The 6,000-nt window shown below is 33.9% G+C and overlaps 1 long non-coding RNA gene across 1 annotated transcript in view; it reads right to left on the minus strand.

Moving 5' to 3' along the window:
• The window catches only part of LOC143693446 (uncharacterized), a 121,998-nt gene extending 117,705 nt beyond the window's left edge, over positions 1 to 4,293 (minus strand). The window contains exon 1 of the long non-coding RNA XR_013181141.1: positions 4,215 to 4,293. This is a non-coding gene — a long non-coding RNA (uncharacterized LOC143693446). The remainder of the gene's footprint in view (positions 1 to 4,214) is intronic.
• Positions 4,294 to 6,000: the final 1,707 nt, after the last annotated feature.

The following is a 6,000-nucleotide window of genomic DNA, read 5'->3' on the forward strand; positions in this document are numbered from 1 at the left end:
GAGTGCAAACCTTTGTGGAAAGGACTGACTTTTCTTTCTGTGCTTGTATTTGGACTTGACACACTGTTTATGCCAACAGTGGTGGGTGTTACCAATAAGACAGGGAAAAAGCAATTATACTTGTCCTTCAGACATATTATGTTGATATGAATAAATGAAAGAAAATTAAAGGTAATATTTTTACATAGAACAGAGACGTTGCACTGATAAAACATCTTTCATAAATCAGTTTTTCAATGTGTGTATTATGTCCAAACTCTCTTCCTCTTGTCCAAATGTGAGATATCTCCACCCTAGAGTGTTTCACAAACACATATACTCTATACCATAATGTTACAAGAGACTTGATGAACAGTGCCATTCACACATTATTTTATACATATGCATACAGAGGGTAAAAAGATAAAATGCTGATTTTCATGTTTTACAGTACGATTTTAGTTTCTTATGTTTCCATTTTACTTCATTTTGCATGGTGATATTTTTTAGTGATTTGGGGAGTTGATAATTTTAAATGTCCTGGAAGGCTGATAAATGGAAATATAAATAATTGAGGACAACTTTGTTCTTTTTCATTTCAAAGCAACTGAAAAGAACTTCTCCAAGAATCAAAAAAACCACCTAATACGAATTAAAGTAACTTAAAGACCATATACCATTAGAATATTACTCACAATACAATTAGATTACTTATTATTACTTACAAAACATTAGAATATTACCTAAAAAACAACATAAAATTTAATACTAGCTCTAAAATGAGAAGTTGAAGCACAGAATTAAAATGCTTATATAGATGCTCTCAGATTTTCTGTTAAAATTGATAATTCTTGATGAGCAAATTACTGACAGAATTTATTAGATTTATGCAATATGTTTATCTAAAAACTTACAAGGTTGGCCAAATGATTCTAATGTCATACAATGTGTTAAAAAATAATCTAATTCTAAATTGGTCAAATGCACTTTACTTTAAAAAATGGGACATGATTCTCTATTTATTTATATTCTAAAACCATAATAAACATTATTTATTATAGGAAGGAATATCAACTTGTGGTTGTCTTTCAAAATAGAGTTTTTGATTGTGTAAATTAGGATCTAATTTAGCTTGCATAAACTCTTTCTTTATATCAATAAAATTAGAGAATGAAGGACTGGACAAAAAGAAAAATATATTTGACTCTAGAGTTTATAAGACTGATAATCTGAGGGAAAATGCTTTCTATGTTCATAAACTGAACTTCTTTATTATGGTTAGCTCTAATGGTGAAAAAGTTGTTCTTTTTTATTTTATCTTCAATGAGAATGTGGCAGCAGCCAAAGCATTCAAAAGAAAGATGGAAAGAAAAATAATAATTTATTGGGAATTCCTGAATCCTTCTTGACAAGGTGTTGGGAGAAAAGGCATCAAGATAAGAAATATCTAAATCACAGCAATGAAGTAGAGAAATGTTTAATGCCCATTTAGCAATACAGAGGTTTTTATTATTTTGGCAAATGGTTTTTATTTTGCTAGTCTTACTTAATGAACACCACAGCAAACTTCATAGTAAATACAAAGAAAGCAATATATATATATATTTATTTATATAGTTAAATTGATTCTTGAGATTTACTATAGAAGAATAAAAATTATTTTCCCCAAATTTGTTGATTTGGAAATTAAGAACATCTTGGGTCAGTCTTACTTTGGACCATCAAAAATTTTGCAGAAGTACTGTTCTGATTAACATGACTTCCTTCCATCATAAGACTGTGGGAGGAGTCTAAGTCTAACTTTACTAAGAAATTTAAAGATTTTGAGACATATCTACACACATTACTTTGCAATTTTAAAGGCTGACTCAAAACATCATTCTGCCTATATCAGAAAGTATATTAATACAAAAATATTACTTAGAAGATGTTATTTTTCAATGATACTCTATATTTTAAAGGTTGTAGTTCGTGTTTTATTCCTGCTGCTCAGCCTGTGCAAGGTGACTTTCACAGATCTGGCTTGGTTGAAATGTTATTCATGGTCCATAAGGCACTACAAAGTTGTAAGAGTTGCTTCCTTTATAATTTAATATTCTCTTCTGATCTCTGTGTCATTTGCTCAGAGTTAATTAGCCAAAGATTGGAATGGGGAATTCATAGAAGTTTTTATTAAAATTATGTTAAAGGGTTAGAAATTCAGCAGAGACCTCCTAAAGTGCACAGTATTAATGTATAGTAAATATATTCTTCTATCAGGTTTTCATACTAAACTTATTCATATGTAGAGCATTGATTATCTACATGGTCAACTGATAAAGAGAAAAATTCTTTTGGTGTATTATTTAGATGTGATCTGCAGTGGCCCTCTAATATGTTTTTAAGACTCTTTAAACCTTATTATAACATGTAGTTTCAAGAAAATTTTGTGAAAGGCTTTTTCTGTTCACAGTGGCCAAAAATGTGAAGGAAAAGAAAAACTTTCTTGGTGCAGGACAAGTCTTAGGCAGAGTGTTACTAATCTGAGGGTCCCTCATTTTCTGAGTGAGCCCTTTCAGTTAATGTCCTGTCCCATAAAGATAAATAGCCATTTATAGTAGTAGAATTGGATTGTTTTTTCAGCCAGTAAAGAATTTCTAGAAGTTTCATTTGATTAATTTAAATGCATATTACTTATGAATCTTTAGTTAATTCTATATTCATAAGATATCTGTCAGATTTAAAACTCCAATAAAGCCTTCTCACATTGCTCTCAGAGTTACAAAGGACTGAAATTTCCAAGATGATCAATTTCTCAGGTTGGATATTGTGGATAACACTGACCTTTTCCCTTCTTCTTGTCTTATGCTCTTGTTCTATAGTCATCTTTCTATTACAGTAAGGTTATTTTTAAAATTTTTATAATTGTGCATCGTATAATATGGGGTTTTTTTTTTTTCTAGTTCACTAATTCGGTATAAATATTTTCAGTCTAAGAAATAAATCTTGAAATCACTGTAATAAAAAGAGAAGGACAGGTAAAGATTACAATATCATCCAGAAGACAAAGTAGGGTTAAAGGATCCAGTCTGCAGTTTGCAATTTCTGTACTGTATAGATAATCCAGTGATATGTTCCTGCTCTTCTTCCAGGTTTTGAGTAATGGAAGCTCTTAAATAACCACTAATTAGAAGTGGGAGAAAACTACACTGCTCGTATATGGTATCCTTCCCCTCACCTTTTTTTTTTGTTCCAACAAGTATTTAGAAATACAACTGAAATGCACTGGTTTGTGAGAATATCACTGAAAAACTGCAGGTGCAATGTCTGGTGCTGCAGTGCAAAGGCTATTTAATTCATTCTGGGCTGATTGCAAAGCTTAGTGTTCATTCCAGACTTTTATTCAGGAAAACATTCCTTGCTGAATCTGAATAATAATATGCTTTCCCCCTTCTGAGTAACACCTGAAATATCTCTGACTGGGTCAGAATAGAGGCTGATCACGATCTGTACTGTCCCTGTCAGTTCAATGGAGATGCTTAGGGAACAGTGTAAGAGCAGGTACAAACCATTCCAGTTGTATTTCTAATTGCTTGGCTTCTTTCCTTCCTTCCTTCCTTCCTTCCTTCCTTCCTTCCTTCCTTCCTTCCTTCCTTCCTTCCTTCCTTCCTTCCTTCCTTCCTTCCTTCCTTCCTTCCTTCCTTCCTTCCTTCCTTCCTTCCTTCCTTCCTTCCTTCCTTCCTTCCTTCCTTCCTTCCTTCCTTCCCTCCCTCCCTCCCTCCCTCCATTCCCCCCTCCATTCCCGCCTCCCTACCTCCCTACCCCCCTCCCTTCCCCTTCTTTTTTTTTTTTTTTTTACTTTTTCTTTTTTTTTCTCCCCCACACTTTCTCTCTAGTTCTGGTCTCTCAATTCTATTCAGTTTCTGTTACAGGTCTTACTGTAGAAAACCATTGCATAAATACTTAGAATTCATGGTTGACAGGAATATATTATAAAGGATTTATATAACTAATATAATTCCACACATGAAATCATATTCAGACTTGCATGAGATGCAGTCTTGGAAATAACACCTATGTTTAAATTTCTGGGAAATTTTCAGTATTTATGCTTGCCATAAACTCACCAAAATTTAATGACATTAACTTGAACTGTTCTGTATTCAGGTATTTGAAATTTATCCATCAAAACCTGTGCATTTTTCTGAGAAACAGCTTGAAGGATTGCTACATTTTTAAAAATTATTGCTGCTTACCTGAGGATTCTACCTTTCCTTGTGGCAATGGCTTTGAGTTTCACTGGATGTCTGGAAGCAGTCTGAGCCTGAAAGAAGGGCTGCTACAAGTGAATCTTGAGGCATGGGACTACTCACAGTATGTGTTTGTACTAATGCTAATTTGGGAACACCTTCCATCATCCAGCAGATTATGTCTTTTGCTGTCCTCATTTTTTTTCCTGATTTTCTCACTTCCTAAAATTGCCTTATGCATGTTTAAAAAAACTGTAGAGGTCTGTTAAAATTTGCCAATGAAATTCACTGAAAATGGGATCTGTTTCACATTGCGGAATTTGGCCAAGACTTTGCTTTCCAAATATGAATCTGGCTTTCGAGATGCCATGAAAGAAGACAACATTCACAAAGACAACCAGGAGAGCTCTTGTGCTGACAGTGAGGAGTGTGTCTGTGGAATGGAGAAGAGCTGTGTGGCCTGGAGGGGAACAAGAAAACAAGCTGATGCTCGTAGAGTAACGAGCAGAGAAGAAGTAACATGAGGGTGTCCTGTGGTGAGGAGGGAGATAAGAAAACTGGAGCAGAAGGGAGTAAGTATGGGGGAGAACCAGAGCAAAAAATCTGGGATGACTGGGCAGGACAAGAAGGTAAGGGACAAACTTAGATGAATGCACCCTGAAAAAATTGTAAAAATATTGTTGTGAAGACAAATTGATTAATGCTTCATAAGTACCAGCTGTTCTGGTAAAAAAATCAAGATGCCAATAATCATGTTTCAGTGCAGAGTTAAGATAACGTGTGGTAAATAAACTCCAGAGCCACATATTGAGTGATAAGAGAAAAGAGAAATATTGAAAAATTGTCTAAGGTATAAGCATGTGCCCTGAGTGAGGCAGGTGTCTTGTGGAAGAACTGAAGATTGTATCAAAAAAATTAAAGATTATATCCTAACGTATGCTCACAAAGGCTAGCAAATAAAATTTGCATGGGCAATCTTAATTCTGACATTTTCTAAATCTGAGTGTTTGATTTTGCAACCTTACTGTTCTCACTGGCATTAAAATTAGAAAACAGTTAAGCTGGGTTAAACATAGAATCAATGAAATCTTAGCTGCAAGTGCTTCTGCTTCCCAGATGGTTTAAAGCTATTGGTATACCTAGCTCAAACAAACAAATAAAAAAAGATATTGCTTTATTCCTTAGATGTAAAACACTGATGCTTTAAAAATAAGCACAGCATGAGAAGTTCTACAGAAGATCTAATTAGTCTCTGAAGTTTTAAATCTGTCTTACAGTGCCTCATATTTCTGTGCAGAAATTCAAGAAATAATAGCATTGCACTCAGTTTGCTTCACTGCCTTCAGAAATCTTTATTTCATGCTGCAGATTTAAACTGTCATTAATTTGATTCACATCATGTAACTACACTTCAGGAAGAATAATACAAACTTGATCTGACATTCTTATTTTCTTTTCCAGCAACTTCCTTTTTTTCCTAGCTTTTATAATCCTCTGGGCTCCTGTTCTACAGGATATTCTGATTATATCAGTTCTTTGACTCTTTCAGCTTTCACTATGACTTCCTTAAGACACTTAAATAGCAGGTCTATAGGGGAAATTAGCTAACTTTCCCTGTCTTTCTTAGGTTCTGATTTTACTCTCTGTTTCCATTCTTTCATGAAGAAAACAACACCTTAAGAAAAGCAATGAAAAATGGAGTTTCAGAGACAATTTGTAATGACCCTCCTATGTAATTTAATGTTGTAACTAAATAGAGAACAGATTTTTTAACTGCTACAGCAGAGAAGTA

The sequence above is a fragment of the Agelaius phoeniceus genome, chromosome 2, assembly GCF_051311805.1.
Source record: "Agelaius phoeniceus isolate bAgePho1 chromosome 2, bAgePho1.hap1, whole genome shotgun sequence".
Classification (NCBI taxonomy): domain Eukaryota; kingdom Metazoa; phylum Chordata; class Aves; order Passeriformes; family Icteridae; genus Agelaius; species Agelaius phoeniceus.